The sequence below is a fragment of the Sapajus apella genome, unplaced genomic scaffold, assembly GCF_009761245.1.
Source record: "Sapajus apella isolate SASKATOON/1434 unplaced genomic scaffold, GSC_monkey_1.0 scaffold24, whole genome shotgun sequence".
Lineage (NCBI taxonomy): Eukaryota > Metazoa > Chordata > Mammalia > Primates > Cebidae > Sapajus > Sapajus apella.
In genome coordinates this window covers 25,056,177-25,079,467 of record NW_022436964.1, presented here as the reverse complement: position 1 = coordinate 25,079,467, position 23,291 = coordinate 25,056,177, and the positions used below count along the sequence as shown (strand labels likewise).

The 23,291-nt window shown below is 35.0% G+C and overlaps 2 protein-coding genes across 44 annotated transcripts in view; one reads left to right on the top strand and one right to left on the bottom strand.

The window, feature by feature from the left end:
* Positions 1–23,291, top strand: part of PTPRD (protein tyrosine phosphatase receptor type D) — a 2,321,819-nt gene that overhangs the window by 1,599,495 nt on the left and 699,033 nt on the right. For all 43 annotated transcript variants that reach the window (XM_032290736.1, XM_032290738.1, XM_032290724.1 and 40 more), the window contains one exon: positions 10,556–10,594. The gene's annotated coding sequence lies outside the window, so the exon portion shown is untranslated. The remainder of the gene's footprint in view (positions 1–10,555; positions 10,595–23,291) is intronic.
* LOC116559690 (uncharacterized proline-rich protein-like) overlaps positions 1–23,291 on the bottom strand; it is a 282,439-nt gene that overhangs the window by 108,950 nt on the left and 150,198 nt on the right. The window lies entirely within an intron of this gene.

Sequence of the window (23,291 nt, the reverse complement as noted above, 5' to 3'; positions counted from 1 at the left end):
AACTAACACGAACTAAATAGAAAGTCAAGTGACCTGCTATAATTTTAGCTCTGTGATTTATTTGTATATGGAGTGGTGAGAATATTGACAGCTGAAATGGAGGGAGGATAATACTATTACGGAAGACGTAATTTAGTGAGCTCCAGCAAATATTGCCTGATTATCTTACCAGTATAGAAGAATTCTCAGAAATATATTTAGAAGATTTAATAAAAAAATGTGTTGGAAAAAGTGATTTGATAAGGGATATCCAACATCAATTTGTGATAGGCAGGTTTTCTGCAATTGCTCTGTGGATACGTTGAAAGGCTGTGGCAAATGCTTTGTCAGGGAATGGGAAATGCAATGGTGGGGGATATGTTTACTTACACAAGGAGCCCTTGATGAGATTTCACACAAAGAATTACAGATTAAAGTAATGAGTCCTGGTGCAGAGGGTAAAGAAACTAAATGTGGCTAAAATTTTTTCATCACAGGGTTTTTTTTTTTTTAATCACCATTTTATATGATAGGAACTATTAATAGACAAAATGGCAGTTAGTTTGAAGGGCATGAGTCAATAACATAAAAATTTAGGATAAGTCCGACAAAGCAGATCTTATGTAAAATGTAAAATAAATGAAATCCATACTTAGAGATACACAGACTTCACCATCACTAAACACCCTGTTATCTCTTTAAGCCTATGTATTCCTCATTACAACCCATATCACCTCAATGATACGTGTTAGGACTTTTCAAATGTACTCTGATTTTACTGAGACCTCTTGATAGATAGCGCTTGAAGATTTCATGATACAAATATGCAGTATAATAGCTGGAATTAGGGAAATTAATTTGGTTGAAAGCCCCACATCAACGCTGAATAGTAGTACACTCTTCCTGTTAATAATATTGATGCCAAAATCCAAAATTTATATTTAAAAGAGTAACTTTTTAAAAATGCTTCTTAAACGGAATCAGTATTTTTTAAAACTTCTATATAACTACAAACAAAATTGGAGCATTTGTACAGTGTACATGTGCATTTTTAAGGATTCATTTTCCACATAACGGTTATTGTCAAATGGATAAAAGTCTAATATGCAAATGTATATGTTGTATATTCTTCTCAAAATTAAGGTTATTGTTAATTTAAATCCAGGCAGAGAGCCTTGTCGGGGAGTAAATTCTTTCTTGGTTGATAGCTACATTTGGCAAATCCACCTGGAAAAGCAGAGCGAGCAGGTAGTAAATGAGCTGGACAAAATTCAGAACGTATGCCAGATGTCATGCAAGAAAGCTGAGGTACAATCTGAAATAGTAATGGGTGGAACACCAGACATAGTAGGTGCCAGAGCCAAGGATAGAGAAGGGAGTATCCAGTGAAGGAGAACAGCCATAACTGGGAAAAAGAAATCAGCACTCAAGCAGAAGGCTGAAACAGACAAAAGTAGGTTTAAGAGACAAAGCTCTGGATGGGGAGATTCCTTCCTGGAATGTGAATTGAAACATGCTTTCTTTGGCTGATAAGGCTAAAATATCTGAGTAGGAGAGTGTAGTTTAGAGAAAACAGGTTTGGAGCATGCCATTGGTAGAGAATGAGAACTCTGTAAAGGTATCTGTTAATCACAATTCTTATGAAAATAAAGCAGTTTGAATTTCAGAGATGTAATTCCTACAAAAATCTATTGAATCTTGTAAATGTCTTTTCGGCATTAATATGAATGCAGAAAACTGGCAAATGCCTTTAAAAAGAAATAGAAAGAAACCAGATTCCATGACTACATTGCTTTGTCACATTTAGACAAATGAATACACTGCTTCTTAAGCTGTTCAATGGATAATATGCTTGATCTTGTCTTCCTCCTCATTATTATCATGGTAGCTCTCTGTTACCTTACTGTGGTCAACTAACCATGACTTACAGAGCCTTATATAATCTAATATCTGGCCTATACCTCCTCTCTCACTCCTCTTAAACCAGGCTTTTCATGGCTCACCATGATCCAACCACACTGGATACATTTGTGTTCTCAAGCACTAAAGCTTGCCCCTGGGCCAGAGCCTCTGCATTTATTGCTTTTTCTAGAGGTCTTTACCCCTTTCCTCTTGCCATGGCTGTTCTTTCTTTTGTTAATGTCTCAGCTCAAATTATCAGCTATCAATAAGGGCTTCCTGACTATCCTCTATAGCATTACCCAACACTGCCCATTCACTACCACATTACCCTGTTTAATCTTTTTCATAGCACTTAGTTCTGTTTGAAATTATCCATCCATCCACCTGTCTATCTATCTATCTCTATCTGTCTTTGTCATTTATTACCCGTTACCTATTAGCATAAAATGTATATCTGAGCAGACCATAATTTCTAGTGTCTAGAAAAGAACTCCTGGTAGATGCTCAAATATATGTGTTGAATAAATAAATGTTGAGATAAATATTAAGTGCTAAATATCCATTACTTTTTCTAACCATAGAAGGTATGAAAGATAAGTGTTATTTTGTTTTTTTAGATCTATGTTATTGAAAAGGAGACTGACTTTTTTGAGAGATTGACTTACCCAAGATCATGTGACTACTAAATATATCTACAAAGCTCATGCTTCTTCTATTACAATATCTTCCTTACCCACTCCCAAATTATTATGTTACATGAGGTAGTGAACAGATTATAAAGCATTATACTAATGTGTTTTATTTCAGTTCTCCTCATTGTCGTTGTGGCATACTTATTTGCTAACCATTAGTGAATATTAGCCAGTTTACAATCTTTGAAGCTCCATGGATTTTCTAGTCTTTTAATCAGAGAATTAAGAATGTCTAAATCAAAGTCTAGAGGCATATACGCAGGAATATACATCTGCTCATGAATTCCTTTAAGGTTGCATTCCCAATTTTGCTGCTGAGCTCAAAGAAGTCACATTCTATACAGTGACATCAACATTAAGACAAAGCATTGGGCAGCTTATCAGAACATAGAAAAACCTTTCACAAAGATGGTACTGCAGATTGGCTCTTGTCTTAACCTTAGCCATACCAGTAAAGCCTCCCTCTTTAGAAAAAAATTTCAAGAAAAGTTTAGCCACACCATCTTGCTCTTTCAGTGTAATAAAGGAAAAACAAAGTAATAATAAAGCAATGAAAAATGCTTACACACTTTCAAGGGAAAGAAAAAGTAAAATATAACTGATGGAATAGTGAATAAAAATGTATCTATGCAAATAATCCAAAAAAATTTACAAGGGACTAAATAACAATAAGCTAAATGCAACACTGATTCAAATTTGAATGAAAAGGAGGTAATAAAAATGAAGCCATAAAACTTTACTTAAATTTATTCATCTATTTATAATCACTTTTGCATTTAGTTGAAGTAAAAAAGCTGTTAAACTTTCTCTGGGTTTTAGGATGAATCTTGGCATAAGTTAATTCTAAAATGTTAAAGTCATCACTGGTCTTTTTAATCAAAACTTTATGTTTATAATCAATATCCTTAATATAGAAAAAGTTATTACAATTAATTGTGGAAGACATGTGCTCTAATAGTTAGACAAAAATACATGAAGGAGCATTTCAGAAACTAACAAATACAATTAAAAAAAAAACTTTTCAACAGAACTGATAACCAAAGAAACACATATTAAAACAATAAAAGATATAATTTTATTTATCACATTGGCAAAAATATTTTAGTGATAATATCTACTATTAGCTTCTGTGTGAAAGAAGTTGGCACTTTCCTATCTTTCTCATAGGAGTGATAAATGTTACTATGTTTTTGGGGTGTAATTTGTCAATAGATATTATAATTTTTGTAATTTAATATGCAGGCTTAACTGCATCTAGCAATTCATCCTCAGGAATTAATCATGATTCATGCAAATCTATAGCCTGAAGGATGTTTGTCACAAAGCTGTTTATACAAAAAAACAACAACAACAACAACAAAAAGAACCAACAATAGCCTTTTTGACAGGTCTAACAAATTATGCTTCATCCATAATATTAAAATTTGAAATAACTATGCACTACCTAAACACATTGTAGAAAAACATTCACATCATTTAAAAATACTCATGGAAAAGTAAGTAAAAAATGAAAACATTACACCATTAATTAATTTATAAAATATATATTAATGTATAGAAAAGAGACTAGGTAGCTATATACCCAAAAGTCAGTAGCAATCATCTCTCAGTGATAGAATTATGAACGACTTTTGTTTTCTTCTTTTTCCTTCAATGTAATTTGTAAATTTTAACGGTGATTATGTTAAATTGCTTTATTCAAAATAAAAATTTGTATTATTTTTATTAAAAGAAAAGGTATAAAATGATGATTATGATTTAATCTTAACTGAAGGTGAGATAATGAGAGAGCTGTGCAATATCACAGGAAATAGAGAAAAGAAGAAAAGAAAGTAAATTATAAGATTAAAAAAGCAACTAAAATAATCATGTCCTTTCCAGCAACATGGGTGGAGATGGAAGCCATAATCCTAAGCAAACTAACTCACAAACAGGAAACCAAATACCTCATTTTCTCACTTACAAATGGGAGCTAAATCTTGAGCACATATGGACATAAACACGTCAGTCTATAGTCCATAGACACTGTGGACTTAGATGGATAAGGGAGAGAGGGGAACGTGAGTTGAAAAGCTGCCTATTGGGTACTATACTCACTACCTGGATGCAATATACCCATGTAACAAACCTGCACATGGATCCCTTGTATCTAAAAATCAAAGTTGAAATTTAAGATTAAAAAAAGAAAGCAACTAAGTATAAGTAGAAGAATGGAAATGATAGAAGAATCATATTTCAGAATCATGTTTCAGTCCAAGAAATCCACCAAGAGAAGGTCCTAGACCTTTTGTGTTTATCATGTGTGCCAAAAATTCATATTCTTCAGCAAAGTGTACAAAGTAAAAAGAAAGAAAGAAAGAAAACCAAAACAAACATTAATTAATATATGAAGAGTTGATATTTATTTCCAGACCTTGGTAACAACCTGGAAAATTCTGTTTTTGTATCATGCTGCTTTGATTACTGTAGCCTTGTAGGATAGTTTGAAATCAGGTAGCACGATGCCTCTGGCTTTGTTCTTTTTGCTTAGGATTGTCTTGGCTATGTGGGCTCTCTTTTGATTCCATATGAAGTTTAAGGTGGTTTTTTTCCAGTTCTGTGAAGAAGGTCGTTGGTAGCTTGATGGGGATAGCCTTGAATCTATAAATTACCCTGGACAGTATGGCCATTTTCACTATATTGATTCTTCCTAACCATGAGCATGAAATGTTTCTCCATCTGTTTGTGTCTTCTCTTATTTCCTTGAGCAGTGGTTTGTAGTGCTCCTTCAAGAGGTCCTTTACATCCTTTGTTAGTTGTACTCCTAGGTATTTTATTCTCTTTATAGCAATTGTGAATGTAAGTTTGCTCATGATTTGGCTCTCTGTTAGTCTGTTATTGGTGTATAGAAATGCTTGTGATTTCTGCATTTTGATTTTGATCCTGAGACTTTGCTGAAGTTGCTTATCAGTTTAAGGAGATTTTGGGCTGAGGTGATAGGGTCTTCTAAATATACAATCATGTTGTCTGCAAATAGAGACAATTTGACTCCCTCTTTTCCTAAATGAATACCCTTTATTTTTTTTCTTGCCTAATTGCTATGGTTAGAACTTCCAATACTATATTGAATAGGTGTGGTAGGAGAGGGCATCCTTGTTTAGTGCCAGATTTCAAAAGGAATGCTTCCAGTTTTTGCCCATTCAGTATGATATTAGCTGTGGGTTGGTCATAAATAGCTTTTATTATTTTGAGATATGTTCCTTCAATACCTAGTTTATTAAGAGTTTTTAGCATAAAAGGCTATTGAATTTTGTCGAAGGCCTTCTCTGCATCTATTGAGATAATCATGTGGTTTCTGTCTTTGGTTCTGTTTATGTGGTGGATTACGTTTATAGACTTGCATATATTGAACCAGCCTTGCCTCCCTGAAATGAAGCCTACTTGATCATGATGGATAAGCTTTTTGACATGCTGTTGCAATTGGTTTGCCTGTATTTTATTGAAGATTTTTGCATCAGGCTGATATCCATGATAAACTTTGACCCGGGAATCTCCTCGTCTGTGGGCAGTGAAAAGTTGTTTGGAAATGCGGTGGGCACTCACCCTCTGCATTGTTCTTGCTGGGAAGTGCACTCTGGAATTGTTCCTATTCAGCCATCTTGGACCCTCCCCTTAACTGAGAATCCACTGAATATTTCTTTTGAGTAATATCATGTGCCACATTTAGCTATGATATCTCACTGTTGTGATGGTGTTATTTGTGTAGTCTGTCGTACTTTACACTGTACAAAGCATTTGAATTCACTTTATCCCAGTTATTCCTACCAAAACCCTGTAAAGTTATCTGTATTAGTTTCATTTTACAAATGAAGAAACAGAAATCTGGGATGTTGACTTCCCAACATCCTCTAATGTTCAAAACCAAGGGAAACTAACAAAATCAAATCTACCATGGATTATTCTCAGGCTGAACATTACCTTGAAAAATGCCAGTTATGCCAGCCATGAAATTTCTGCATTTTATTTTCCTTCTATAACAATACACTATAATTCCAATATTGTTTGCTCTATTTCTGTGATTGATCTCTATGAACATGTAAAAGCAACTGATTTTTTAGTATTCCAATATAGATTTTACAGCTACCTTCAGCAAATCATATTACAGTTTCTCCATATTCTATGTACATATTGCAAAGAAAGAGTATTCAAGTTCTGCAAATTTTGTTGACTTCTTTGAAAATCTTAGTGAAGCTCTATACAGCCATGCATCACTTAGCAAGAAGAATAGGTTCTGAGAAATGCATCCTTAGGCAATTTTGTCACTGTGCAAACATCACAGAATGTACTTACAGAATCCTAAATGGTTCAACCTACTACACACTTAGGTTATGTGGTATAGCCTATTGTTCTTAGGCTACAAGCCTGTATAGAATATTACTGTACTGAATATTGTAAGCAACTCTAACACAGTGGCCAGTGTCTGTGTTTCTAAATATAACTAAACAAGGAAAAGATACAATAAAAATATGGTACAAAAGATAAAAAATGCTACACCTGCGTAGGGCACTTATGATGAATGGAGCTTTCAGGACTAGAAGTTGCTCTATGTAAATCAACATGTGAGCAGTGAGTAATGTGAAGAACTAGGACAAGGCTGCATGCTACTATAGACTTTATGAACAGTACACACTTAGGCTATGGCAAATGTATTTTAAAATATTTTCTTTCTTCAGTGATCAATTAATCTTAGTTTACTGTAAGCTAACTTTTCCTTTCATATATTTTTTCACTTCTATTTTTATTTTACTTTAAGTTCTGGGATATATGTGCAGAATGTGCAAGTTTGTTACATAGGTATACATGTGCCATGGTGGTTTGCTACACTTGTTAACCCGTTATCTAGGTTTTAAGCCCCGCCTGCATTATCTGTTTGTCCCAGTGTTCTCCCCCCAACCGCCTGCACTCCCCAACGGGCCCCAGTGTGTGATGTTCCCCTCCTTGTGTCCATGTGTTCTTACTGTAAGCTAAGATTTTTTACTTTATAAACATTTTTTGAACTTTTTGACTCTTTTGTAATAACACTTAGCTTAAAGCACACATTATACAGTTGTACAGAAATATTTCTTTCTATTCTTAATATCTACATATTTTTCTTATTAAATTTTTTGTGTACTTAAAATTTTTTTTTACTAAAAATCGAGACAGAAATACACCCATCAGTCTAGGCCTACACAGGGTAAGAATCATCAGTGTCACTGTCTTCTCTATCTATCTACATCTTGTCCCACTAGAAAGTCTTCAAGGGCAATAACACACATGAAGCTGTCATCTCCTATGATAACGATGCCTTATTTTAGAATACCACCAGAGACCATTTTGTAGTTAACATTATTTTAAATAAAGAGTACGCTCTAAAATAACAATATGAAGTATAGCATAATATAGAAAATACATGAACCAGTAACACAGTCATTTGTTATCAAGTATTAATGCCATTTCTTTTAATGGCAAAAACTGCAATTACTTTGCACCAACCTAATATTATGCACCATACATGATTGTACATGCTATGAGTAATGCATTGTGCTATACATTACAACAGCTACCACATCACTAGGAAATAGGAATTTTTCAGCTTTACTATAATCTTATGAGACCACTGTCATATATGCAGTCTATTGTTGACTGACATGTTATGCAGCATATAACTGTACTTCATTTCTAATTTGATTTTTAAGGTGTTTATGTCACAAAAGATGTGTTTATTATTTAAGAAATGTACTTTAGGAGAAGTGATTTAAAATACTTCTTAAATCATTCGCCATCCACAGACCTTTGAAGACAATTTAAAGGTTAAACTGGCAGCACATTAGACTAATTGCAAAAATATTATATTTTTGCATACCACCTACACTGTGAATATTTAAACATAAGCATTAGTCTGTAAAAAACACAAGAAATAATTAAAATTAGCTTCTGGCTCCTAGAACTCTTTTTCACTCTCATTCTGGTTATTTAGAGGATATACACATCCAAGTAAATACGTCATCTAGCATCCTGACTCTGGGTGCTTTTATCTATTCTGATTCAATGACCTTTGCGTCCACTTCATGACAGCCACTCACTCTCTTAGGTATAAGCTGGCAAGTCTCAAAATTAGTTGTGTAACTCAGACTTATCCTCTGGCTTATAGAAACCCTTACCCAACTGAACATTTCCATTTGATTGTCTCACAAGCATTTCAAATATAATATGTCCAAAATGGAATTCTTCTATTCCACTTAAATCTTATTATATTTTCAGTCTTCACCATCTCAGATGGCAGCACATGCACCCAGTTGTTCAAGCCAGAAACCTGGCCATCATTCTTGGTTCCTTATTTTGTCTTACCTTCACATTCAGTGTCTCAGCCAGCCTTTTCTTTGTAACTTCTAATTGTATCATAAATCCATCCAGCATCTTTTACATCAGCTGTGAATATGGTGGTCCAAGCCTTCTTAAAAAATTTCATCTCCACCTCCTATCATTGTCTCCTCAACATAATCTGCACACAGCAAACAGATAATCTTTTAAAACAAAAATCACAAGAATACCAACTCCCATTAATTTATTGAATGATTTATCCATGCATTTCATGCTCTACATTAAATGTATATTTCACATCCTTACACTTTTTAGAGGTTTCTTGAGGTATAATTATCATACAATATACTGCATGCATCAAAGCATACCATTTGATGAATTTAGACACAAGTATATGCCTAGAAACTCTTGAGCACACTCAAGATAACAATCATATCCATCAGCTCCAAAAGTTTATTTATGGACCTTTAATATCTCCCTCTTCCCTTTCCCTTCCATGTATGCAGAGCACCACTGATAAGCTTTATGTAACTCAAGATCAGTTGTTAATTTCTAGAAATTTACAGAAATGAATTAATGTCTCCACTTGCCTCAACTGTTCACATAGAGCCCAGGTTAATTTCTTCATTTCCACTCTTCCAAAAAGAAAAAAAAAGAAAACAAGTTTAACGGAAATTATGGAGAAAGTGCCAACATAGGTGCACAGTTTTTAGAGTTACTTATAAATTATAAAACTCTTGAAACACTACAACACTTTCTTGGACTTGTATCTTTCTCAACCTTGATAAAAAATTATATTAATAATAAACTTCCAGGTTTGTTGTTGTTTTGAGACAGAGTCTACCTCTGTTGCCAGGATGGAGTACAGTGGCACAGCCTCTGCTCACCACAGCCTCTGCCTCCTGGATTCAAGTGATTCTCCTGCCTCAACCTCCCGAGTAGCTGGGACTACAGGTGCCTGCTACCACACCTGGCTAATTTTTTTGTATTTTTAGTAGAAACAGGGTTTCACCATGTTGGACAGTTTGGTCTCAAACTCCTGACCTTGTGATCTGCCTGCCTCAGCCTCCCAGTGTTGGGATTATAGGCGAGAGCCACCATGCCCGGCCTCTTTCTTTCTTTTATAACCTTATTATTATAGTCTGGGAGATTTTGTCTTTCTATAATAGAAATTCTATAATGTTGTTTAAAGAAACTCAATGGGCTTTTTTATGTTTACCAAGAAATTAAAATCCTAACAAATGTTTTCACTACGAAAAATACTCCCTTTTGTAAGAATTCTTCATAGGCTTTTCTAGCACAATTTTGTTTTTATTTAATGACACTTGATGGTTCTATATGTTATTTCTATTCTACCACGTGTAATTTTGATTAGGGAATACATTTAATATTTGGAAACTATCATTTCTTTTCCCAGAATCATAATATGTTTTGCTTCTTGTTGCTTTAAAAGGAAGACTTTAAATTGCTTTTTTACAGCAAGTGTGAAAGGAAAAGTCAAAATACAAACAATTTTACTTTTTGTTGGAATTTGACATTTCTATTCGCTAAATAATATAAACATGCATCTCCTAAATGAGCAGTATTTTAAAAGCATCGTTTTCACATTTTAATTGTTGTCACATTTCCTCTTTGTTTAGGGAGACGTCTGGTGAACACCCGTGGGATCTAAAGAACAAGTAAGATTTAAAGCATGCTGGGTTATATGCCTGACTTTCAAATTTTCTTTATTTTACTGCTTAATAGTGTTTCTTTACTACTGTTGGTTGTAGCCTCTTAAACAAATTGTTAGACATTTTATTATGAAGTATAAGGAATAAAAGTGAACTTTCAACACTTTCAAGTTATTTGGGGTCTTAAAAAATACATATATTTTCTTTATGTAGTAAGTAGACACAAAGACAGTATGTCTTTATGGACATACATGGAGTGAAATTTCAAGTCTTAAATAATGGGTATGTTTTTATGCAGAAGAACAAATATAAATCTATAGACTGAATTTTTACAAGACAATTTTTATAAGATATATACTGTTTTATTTCATCATTGTCTTAGTGTGACCTCTAGCCTATCAATGGAGTAGGTCAGTGAGCAGTGAGTGGTTGATTCATTTTCCCAAACTCCACCTCATGTGGAACCATGATTCTGTTAACACCAGAGGTAATGAATAATACAGTAACCACTCAATATTGGAATGAGATGTGTTGGGATAGTTATGAGAGAAACTTCAGTTAATGGAGTGGGAAAGAGAAAGTGTGAAGTGGAGTCATAATGAAAGCAACTAAGTAAGGGAAGAACTGAAAATAATAAAGAAAGAAGAAAGATCTTCAAAGAATAAAAATAAATGAGTAAACAAATAGATTATGTATACTTGGGCTTCATTGTAAATGTTTAGAAGAAAGAAAAGAGAGGTGGAGCAAATAAAAAGTAGAAAGCAGAGATTGGAAACTAAATATAGAGACAGGATATGCAATAAATAGTGCTTAAGAGAAAGGGAAAGAAACGAGCAGTAAAAGTAGAAGAAAGTTCCATTTAAAATTTTTGCGTTTTCACTTATTTAACAATTTAGGTAATTTAAACTACAGCTTGAATGGTTTATAAATGGAAGCACTGAATATTTTTATCTATTTCATTGAAAAAGAAAAAAATCTAGTCATCATGCAATTATTCAATGTTTCTGAGAATCTTGCTTTGTGCTCAATTTAAGCCATGTTTAAATGAAGAAAATGTTTCTTGATTTATTTCAAGTTTTCTTACTAGTGTTCTAAACTTTCTATATTTATGAAATCACTTGATTCTAAAAAAGGGAAAATTGTGCATTTAAGGAGGTGAAATAAATCATTAAAATGTATTTCTACTCTGCAGAAAGCATATGTTAAATAATTCATATTTACAGTTAGAATGGTTCATATTACTCCTGCAATCAAAGACACAAAGCCCTGGAATTACCCTCTAGTTATCCTGTAATTGCTACTTGCTGGCAAAGGAAAGGTTAACAGTGGTACTGATCTCAACACTAATACACAGGTTTACCAAGGAACCTGCAGAATTGAGTTTTTCTATCCAAAGAATAAATCATAAAATTCAGCAAGATAATCTTTCTTTTCATTGATGTAAGGATAAAATAAGTAAAAATTTCTTTTTAGCAGCAGTTGGGAAAGTATGGCTCTAAGTTTATGGTTGTTGCTGTTGTTCATTGGTTTTGGTGGCTATTACGTATTAATTATTTATCATTACAACAAAGGGACTCTTACTAATAGTCGCAGTGTCTTGGAGAAAATACTTTGGTTATTTATGATCCATTATATATATAATACCATCACCACTAGGCCACCATACATTGTTATTTGTAACCATAGAGTAGATCTCAGTGGGGGCAAAGTAGAAAATGTCCATTGACTCTGAATCCAAAATATTGGGTAAAATCCCAGCACCACCATTACGAGCCACTTTATATCCTGCTCCTCAACATTTTCATGTTTAAAATGAGGAGAATACTGCCTACTGATGGGATTGCTATGGCATTTGAGCAAGTTGTCAATCTGAAAGTACTTTGAACTTGGTCAACATTGCTGGATGACATAACTGGGGAGTCTTGGGTTCTAGCTCCCTGCAGCCCCCTGCCCCAAATCCCATGAAGCTACCCAAATTACTTTGCAAAGATTGCTACAGGTGTTTGTACTTGTGATTCAACATTAGCGTTTTTTAAGTCATTTAGGGGGTGGGTCAAACAACCATTTGAGAAGCTTTAGTTATCAGCCTCATTGCTCTGGATCTGGAGTAGAGCCTCATAAAAATAACCTGCTGTGGGAGCCTTACATTCCTTTAATGGAATAAAACCAGGACCATCTCCCCCATTTTAACCAGTACTGGGCTGGCTGGTTTTACATATATTCTCTCATATAAATCTCAAATCAATCATGGGAGGAATATATGTTTGGCCCCATTTTTAGATGATTCTTATAAAGGCTTAGTAACATGACTGAGGAACACAAATAGAAAAGAGAAAGAACTGGAATTGGAACCCAGAGTTCGTTCCATAGCCCATGTATATTACAAATATATTTTACTGCCTTCCTCAGTGAAATGTAGTATTTTTAATGCAACTATTTTGGGGAAAATTATCACAGTAATTTTATTCACATTGGTATGGAGGCAGTCTCAGAGTTGTGCCTTGGACAAGCTCTGTGGGAAAGCATTAGTAAGCTTTTTTTTTTTTTTTTTAATCCTCCAACTCTTTCCTTTTTTGGCAGTTAAAAGCAAATTCCTCAAGTCCTTCTGCCTGTGCTTTAAGGCCCATTTCTTCCGCATTCCTATAATCATTTAGCAGAGGGAAGACCCAACTCTGCTTTCCTTCTACTTAGTGGCATTCTTCACCTCCATAACAACAAAAAAGTCTTCTCTTTTTTGTGCACCTGATTTTCTGCTTATGGTGTAAAATTGGTAATTTATCTAAGTTGATTTAAGTATACTTGTTGAAGTCAGGGAAGAGGGTAATTATTATATCCAAATGCACTTTGAACAGTCCTTTTGAAGCTCCGTTCTCTTCATCTTCTTTAAGTGAAAGTAAGTTATTAGAAAGAAATGAAAATAAATTCTTTGGTTACAACAAAGTGGTCCTGATCCAGACCCTACCCAAGAAAGGGTTATTGGATCTCACGAAAGAAAGAATTCAGGGCAAATCCAGAGTAAAGTGAAAGCAAGTCTATTAGGAAAGCGAAGAAATAAAAGAATGGCTACTCCATAGACAGAGCAGCCGCAAGGGTTATTTCTTGATGATATGCTAAACAAGGGGTGGATTATTCATGCCACCCCTTTTTAGACCATGTAGGATAACTTCATGCCATTGCTATGGCATTTGTAAACTGTCAAGGCGCTGGTGAGGGTGTAGCTGTGAGGATTACCAGAGGTCACTCTTGTGGCCATCTTGGTTTTGGTGGGTTTTAGCTGGCTTCCTTACTGCGCACTGTTTTTATCAGCAAGGTCTTTATGACTTGTATCTTGTGGTGACCTCTTATCTCATCCTGTGACTTAGAATGCCTTAGCCATCTGGGAAAGCAGCCCAGTAGATCTCAGCCTCATTTTATCCAGCCCCTATTCAAGATGGAGTTTCTCTAGTTTAAACGCCTCTGACACTTTCATGATTGATTGAATGTTTAATTTTTAAAAAGCTATCTAGCTAATTTAGTTAAAATAAACCTGGCTTATCCTTTTATGGACAAATTAATTTTAAATAGTTAAAGTATTTTTTTAATCTGTAATTCTCACTCATTTATACACACGTATACTGACATGTCTACCTACTTACCTAAACACGCACTTATAAATAGCAAAATCTTTTATCTCTTTTCAATGAAATAAATATTGTATTCTATATTTAGAATAAATTATGTTGAAAAAGTGATTTTGGAGAAAGGTTGAAATGACTGAGTCTTAAATGTGTCCTGTATAATCGACACCTTTCTAAACATCATGTTTTAAGTAGTCATCTTACTTCAGACATTAGAGGCTCAATGTGTTTAGAAATACATTTTCATCATGTTCATACACAATACAGATTTTCCTTCCTCAGATTGTCCCCTGTGTAAACATACTGCTTGATAAAGATGACAGTCAAGTTAACTTGATTGCTGGGCAGCTGTATTGTTATTACCATAAGTAAACACACATACTTCCTCTTTACATTATTCCTGGTAAGGAATCTCTAGACAAACACAATGCTTTCCCTGGATTGACTGTAATCTTATTCACTCTAGGTAATCACATATGTATCATTCATATTAATACTTTTACAAAACTGGATTTAATATATAGAAAAGTTCAGAGGAAAAAGGTATACTATTAGGTGGCATTTTTAACCGCATGACTAAAAGCAAAAATATTATTGACAAATATTTGGAGACTTATACAATCAAAGGAATACAATTTGCACAACATAAGCACATTTCTGTTCAGATTGTGAGAACGAAGGATCATGGCAAAGTTTTATTCAAAGATATCAGCTTTGCTCATGAATCTCAAATAAATGCTTCCAGGAAAAATAAAAAAACAAACATGAGATTGTAGTATAGACCAACGGTTATTTATTTTACTCTTTAATTCCAAACACAGGTATTATTCCTCTCTGAGTATTACTTAGACCTTATTATTTACTTATTATGGAAAAATGTTTGTTATCTACAAGTACTGATAATGAAAATCAGAAGGTATCAAGAGGACAAAAATGCAGCAGCCACGAGTTCAAGAGTGAGGGAGCACTGAAAGTCCACTTTCACACTGAGACTGGTTAAACTGTATGATGCACCAAACAAAAGATCCATTTTATCTGGGAACCCCAGCTTGCCACTGATACTTTCAGGCCACTAGAGGCCCTTTTGTGAAGGAAATAAATGGTTTAATTTGTGGGACCCCAATGATTGAACCAATGTTGACCATGGCACCTTTACCACCCCTGGAAAAAACAGTGGATATATCCCCAAACCTGTTATACCTAAGTATTCCCTGAATTTTGAGTCTACTTGGGTGCTTGGATCGGGTAGAGCTGCTTCTGTCTGCAGTGCCTGTACAGTTGGTCATTATAGTTAATTAACTGCCCTCCAATGCTGCCTGCAATGCAGCAGGGAAAGACAGAGAAGCAAGCTTGGAGAATTGTTGCTTTTGTCCTCTGGGGCAGTTAAAAAAAAAAAAAAAAAACTATTTGCTAAATATGGACTGTTACCCAACATAGAAGTAAGGTTCCTTCCACATTTGAAGTCTATTATTAGTTCTGCCTTGTGAGTGATCGCTTCTTTGCTATCATCGATGATCAATGATAGGACCCAACAATGTCAGTGCAGCATTCTGGGGCATTTCCATGGCACATTTATTTTGCTCATCACCTTGAGAATGGTTTCCAACATTAATTCTAGTGTCAATGGCCTCATATATTAATTACTGCTTCAGAAAGGCTTCATCTGAGTGTAGTCATTCTTTTGTAACTTTGATGTAAACCCCTAATGCCTCAGATATTGAAAAAAACCAGAAAGCCTAAGAATTAGCAAGAGTGTTCAAATAGCATTGCCGCTTAAAAAAAAAAATTACCCATGCTATCTGCATCCCCCACTTTAACTTCTTTTCTTTCTGCCCGTTAGTGTCATCTGTTGTGTTTAATGTTTTCATTCAAAAAATTGAGACACTCAAATTTTGCTGAAAATTTCACCTAAGACTGTGACCAACCATCTGGTATAAATTGGATATAGATTTCTAGAGATGTAGGCCAGTGGATAGTGAATACAAAGGCAAGTCACAGATTTTCTTTTAGCATTGCTGAGTTTTGTGAAGTTTTATCTCTGCCTGATGTTACAGGATATAGTGGCAAGAATATACACCCTCGTATGGCAGAAAATAGCAATTTCTTATCCTGGATGGCAGAATGGCAAAAATACATACATATGGCATCAAACTTTAATTGATAGAACTTGATAAAAAATTTCAATACTATTCTGTAAATCTCCTTCAAAGTCTGTTTCATTCTCACATCTACTTAAAGTAGAACAGTCGTTAGACATTGTAAATAGTTTTCCCTGTCTGCGTGTGAAAGGAATCATCTTACCCATTTGATATTTTTAACCACTTTTACCACCTATGAATTTGCCTCCATGACTCCCTTTTGTGCATGGATTTCTGGCTTCTGCAGTCATCTTAAATACTGTGAATAATGCTTGGCTCATGGTCCTCAGTCAGTGTTTATTAACCACGTATGTATTGGGCAGGTTTGTTAGTGTTCTGTGATATGTAAGAAACTCAGCGGCTTAATACAAAAATTTATTTTTTATCTCTCACTTTAAGGTAGGAAATGTCATAGTTGGGTCCTCTGCAAGAATGCAATGAACGTGTCAACCAGGGCTTGGTTCTCATCTGGAGGCTTGATTGGTGATGGATTCACTTCCATGTACTCATGTTGTTTGCTGAATTCATTTTCTGTGGCTGTTAAGACTGACGGCTTTGACTTTGGCTGTTGGCTAGAGGCTTCTCTCAGCTCCAGGAGCTGCCTGAAGTTCCTTGACTGTAGCTTTTTCCATAAGCCCTCTCACAATATGGCAGCTTGCTTCCTTAAAACCAGCAAGGGAAAGGGGCACCTTCTATTACCAGTCTGATAGCAAGGTGGAGACTTATATAATGATTCATAATAAAGAGAGTAAAATCCTATCATCTTTCCCAAGTTATGCTGGTTAAAAACATGTCACAGGTCCTGCCCACACTCAGTGGGGCAGGATTATACAATCTGGACACCAGGAGAAAGAGACCACAGGAAAGACCTTAGAGTCTCTTTGCCACAACAGATACCATCAAAAGAACCAGTGCCAGGGTCTTCCCTGAAACCCTAACTTTGAACTAGAATTGAAAATCACGTTAGAGAAAGAACATGTTAGTTTGGTCTCACTAAGGAAAATGTAAAATATTTGTTAAAACAGCTGTAGGGTGTAGAATTATCACTATACTAGTTTACTAAGGTACCACTGAAGTACAATGGGCATTTCCCATTCTAAAAGATAGACTTTTCAGGGAATAGGGATATATTCGTAGCTACTCTGACAGTGAATAGCATATGACCCTCTTTCTTTGCTGAGTGCATTCTGAGTCTTAGGCCTTTGAATAACACCATTTGTTCTTAATGTACATCTTGCATCTCTACTATTGTTTGGCCTATAACAACCACCGATGTGATTATATCCTATGTAATTACATGCTGCAGTTAATATGTATTTTACCATATATTTATCCATAGGTCTGTTTTTTCAAATTACTACTTAATTCTATGATATTTAAATGAAAATCTCCAGGCTTACCAGTCTTCCAGGATGTGAGAATAATAGATGATTTATAAGCTATTTCCCCCAAAAAACACTACGTTGGTATATATGACCACGTAACCTAGGGGAAACTACAGTTGATGATTCCTGAAAAAACTCCTCGCTTCTGTATCTTCCTGGAGTTCAGAAACAGATGCTATTTCTGAGCACCCCTACACACTGCAATTGGCATTCTCCACTTAGGAGACACGATCTCTAAGGTAACCAGGATGCACATGTCATACCAATTTTAACTAGGGCAATCTAAATTATGAGCATGCTACATATGAACCCTAGGGCAAAGGAAATGTTTTCTGTACCAAAATAATCAATATTCATCATTAACTTTTAAAAATAATGATATTTATTCACACTAACTCTCACTAGGGATACCCCTGGTGGCTGTCGTGCAATAAGCACATGATATTTGTCTGCAGATCACTAGCCCATCTGACATGCAGAAATAATCACATGACCATCCAGTGCCTGTGTGTCGGCCAAGCTCTTGTCAGCAACTGATGACACACTCAAAAGATGTGTTCTTAATAGAGGAGAGCTTAATATATTGACTGTTTACAGAGGATGGACAGGGTGAAAGGATCGAGGATCGTCCTGGGTTAACTGGAAGCTACTTCCACACCTTGGCTTGATGAAGTTATCAGAACCCAGAAAGACCTGTACTGTTGAAGAGGGCCACTAATAAGAACCTAACCTCACGTAAAGAAAACCAACATGTGATAACATGTGCACTGGCAGATAGCCAGGGAAGTAAATAACACATATTGTCTTTCCTTCTATCTTCTAATATTCTGCTGGTATTTCCCATTACCTGAACTAACAAGAAGCCATAAAGCAAGAGAGCCTAGTTGATGCAGTCAATAAATATTGAACTCACCAGGCACAGAGCAGGGGATGAAAGGTGAGAGTGGAATATCCTATATTCCACTCAGTATCAATGTGCATCAGTAACTCAAAAAGTCTTATAGATAATTTTGTCCCATTTGTATTAAAATTCTAACTTTTATTCATAGTCTGATTTCTATCCTTTGTGTCTTTCTTTGATGCTTGGAAAATACTGGGTAAAGATATGCTGAATCTGTTACTTTCTAACATTGTTTTAGGAAGTCCATCAACCATCTACTGCATTTGTTCAGATTTTGGCATCTTTTCAGAAATCTGGGACCTCTAGGAGGAATTGCTGAAATCTTGAATGACTTTCTAACCATTCACAGTTGGAGTCTCCCCTACGGCAATTCATAAGAATTTCCATCTTTGTGCAGGCTGGTCATGTTTAAGACATTTCTATAACTACAAGTCTCTTTAAAAGGAAGGCCCAAGAGAACTATAGGAACAAAAAATTACTCAGGATCCCTGCATAGAGGCCCCATGACAAACTAAAATTCTCAAGTAAGCCTAAAATTTCAAGAGCTCCTTGAAAGCAGGCTAGCCAAAATCTAGAGAGAATTTATGAAGATTACTATAAATTATAGCTTATTATCTAGTATTTTTGCAATTTGTCCTTATACTCATTATGTGGCCAAAGCATCCAAAAAAAGCTTTATGCCTAGATGTGAGCTAGAATATTTCCAAATTGGCACATACATCACAAAATGAAATCCTTTAGTTTAATCCACAGATACGCCAGTATCTACTACATCTAAATCATATTAACACAAATCACCATTCTACTTGTTTCTTATTTCTAAGCACTCATACAAATTTTTACAGATCTTTGCAATTTTTTTCTCTCCATACCAACTGGCTTCTTATCTTCATATAGTTTTCTCCTTTCCAGTTTTAATTTAAAATAACTGCTAAAAACCACCATGGCACACATTTACCTATGTAACAAACCAGCACATCCTGCACAGGTACCCTGGAACTTAACATAAAATTTTAAATAGCCAAAGGTGACTGCCCCCAAGAAAAAATAAAAATAATTAAAAAAAAAAAACCAGCTGCTGACATTTGTGCATCTGCGAAGCCTTTAGTCACTGCCTTTAGAATTGTAAAGGCTCTAAAACCCAATCTTTCAATTCCGTTGAGGTTAAGTCTAGCCTTTGTATGACTTGGAAGTAGTCAACCTTTATTAATTCTCAGTTTCTTGCTCCTTAAGCATATCATATCCCTGGTAATTTTTGTTAAGATTTTGATTTTGTGTATATAAAGTGCATTGTAAATATCAAACAAAATATTGATGTAAATAATGGGGAAAATTCCTAAATAAAATTTGAGGTGAATGAGAGAATGATTTGTACTTTTAGAGCAAGGTCTGCTCTTTTTATACATACATTAGCCTGATCATATGGGTTTGGTTGTTATTGTTTGTCTTGTCTTTCAAATAGATTTCATCTGAAGCTGCTATGGCAAACACTACTTTGGTTCTTCATTTAATTGTAGTTATATTATGTCAGATTTTCCTAAAAAGTTCAATGTTATAAAATTTATCTTAAGCAAAATTGTCTTTATGCTTTACCGGACATGCTTCCTCAATTAGTATTATGATTAAAGAGGGGAAAACATAGGATTTTACAAAGGTTCTCAAACAATAGTTACAGTAGCAGAGTATATTTAAAATCATACCACCAGCGAATCCCAGTAATTACTAAAAAGACTAATTAAAACTATTTGCAAAACGCCAAAAATTATGTTAAATAGCAGCTGAAATATTTTAACCCACAATCTCACTGTTCGATTTTTTTGTACTTCCTTTCTTGCTTCAAAAAGAAAGATCAACAGTATAATAGGTGCAAAGTTCACTCCATCTTTTTTTCCATAGGATTGTCAGATTGACACACTAGAATGCATTTTCACTAACTAATGAAGGGGAGATGGCCTGTGTTACCTAATAAACCCTCACGGACTGTGGGTTTTTTGTCTATACCATAGGATAAGTAAACATCCTAAAAGTTAAAAACATGAAAAGCTACCATCTTGTAATCTTATCTTTCTTCATCAGTTTTTATATCTGTTTTTCTAAAGCAGATTTTCTTTTAATTTCTGACTTTTATTTTATTTTATTTTGATACTGAGTCTGGCTCCATGGCTCAGGCTGGAGTGCAGTGGCACGATCTCGGCTCACTTCATCCTCAGTCTCCCAGGTTCAAGCAACTTTCCTGCCTCAGCCTCACGGGTAACTGGGACAACAAGCGCACGCCGCCACGCCTGGCTAAGTTTTTACAGCTTTAGTAGAGACAGGGTTTCACTGTATTGGCCAGGCTGGTCTTGAATTCCTTACCTCGTGGATTCACCTGCCTTGGCTTCCCAAAGTGCTGGGATTACAGGTGTGAGCCACTGCGTCCAGCCCTATCTGATTTTTAAATGATACTTGTTTACTATTGTTTAAAGTAATTATAATTAACCTCCTCTCCCATGACTTTGAATAAGAAATTTTACCCAGAGATAAGAGCACAACAGCTTCCGCAGCAAAGAGAATCTCTCCAGTCCTTCTGTAAAAAGGAGCATCTGTGCTTATATAACTGGGTCCCTTTGTTTAAATGGATAGATTTGTCTTTATGGAACAAACACTCAAGTCCTACCTGCAATTTTTACACTGCTAGCAAGATGATTCTGAAATGCAGACTATTGAGTGTCTTATTACTGCTTAGGGCCAAGCTTTTCAATCAGTGCAAAGCTGTTTATGAACTGATTCCTTCCTGTTTGTAGCCTCCTCTGTCTACCTACTCTATCCCAACTTCCATGCCTCTGTGCATGTCTTAGCACTATGAAATTCCTCATATTGCTCCCCCAAAGCCTGGATTATTTCATGGTACTATGCCTTTCATATGCATCTTATTCAGTGACTCCTGCAGCATACTAAATAAACTTCTAACATCTCCTACTCTATTATAATAACAAGTTTATATGTCTATACTTTCCAAACCATGGAGAACAATTTGAGGGTAGGGACTGCACCTGATTCTTCGTTGGACAAAACAAAACAAAACAAAACAAAACAAATCCAGCCAGGTGTGGTGACACATACCTGAGGTCCCAGCTACGCTGGAGACTGAAGTGGGAGGACTGTTTGAGCCTAGGAAGGCAAGGCTGCAGTAAGCCATGTTTGCAACACTGCACTCCAACATGGGCAACAGAGCAAAGACCCTGTCTCAAGATAATAAGCAGTCAATCAATCATAAAAAATGATTGTTTTTTATATTACCCATGGAGTATCCAGTAGATAGTATGCTCCAAATGAATGTTTTTGAGTAAATTTATTGTGCCACAATTAAAGCTTGAGAGGTCTAGAAGGATCCTCCCAATGCAGCTGTAAGAATTTATTGATACTTTATCAAGCAGAGGGAATCAACCTAATAATTCTTACCATAATCACATTGGTATATGTGAGAAAATGGGTGAACATTTGGGTCAATTGATAGGATGTGAATCTTTTTGTTTCTAGTCTGAAATGAAAGAGATTACATCACTGTCTGGTCTTAGCTCTAACTTTCAATAGTTTTGTAGGTTTCAGTTGATTTCTCCTTTAGTCACAGAAAGACATAGTTCCTGAATGCAAAACTATGCTTCATTTCTGTCACAGAGACAAAAAATACCATCTATTTGCAATTCAGTTATAACTTAACATTTAAAATTGTTGGAAAAACAATTAGTAAAAAGAACATGAAAGCCACATTGATTCAATATTTTTATTGTAACCAGATTATGTCAAAAGGGAACCATAACCTCCCTTATGCATGCCACAGACTCCTTGCACATTTGGTATATTTTCCACCTCTCAGTGATAATGCTGTGTTCTCAAAGGGAGAGTCTAATAAATATGTATTTTAAGTTAATTGGTGTCCTCTTTATCCAACAGCATGCTAAATGAGGGCAGGGCAAGAACACGTATTTACATATGTGTAATACGTACTATACACACATATTACGCACCTGTATACACAAGGACATAGTATACCTACAGCACATTTCCCCACTGTGGGAGAATACATAGGTTAATATATGTGATGAAAATAGTTTCAAAGAAAATATATGGTGTAAATAAAATAAATTTTAAAAAATAACTATTTTAAAAGAAAGTAAATAAAACTTAGGTAGTGGGGAAAAAAGAAACTTCAACCACAGGTTTATTCTTGTATATTTTTCTTGTAAATTTTTTGGCCATTTACATATTATTATAATAGTTATTTTATATCCTTTTTATAAACAAGGAATATTAAATGACATGATTTGGTGGAGATGTTTCTTTTAGTTGGTCTAGAAATTCAGCTTTAATATTATCTAATACCCAGCCCAAACCTAATAGCATTTGCCAGTAAAACCATACTATGTTTTATTCTTGAGTGTCTCATTCAAATTGAATCCAACCTTATATTATGTATGTATTAAGAAACATTTTTGTCTGGACAGAACTCTGGTATTAGAAGTTAATTATAACACCAAATCTCATATTAACACAAATCTCATGATCAACATGTGTTTAAATATAGCCTAGTCTTCAGGAGAAACATGGCATATGGAACTCAGAGTGTATCTCTGCTGCCTTCAGAAACACATCTAAAATAGCAGCTAAGAAATTTTAAAAACA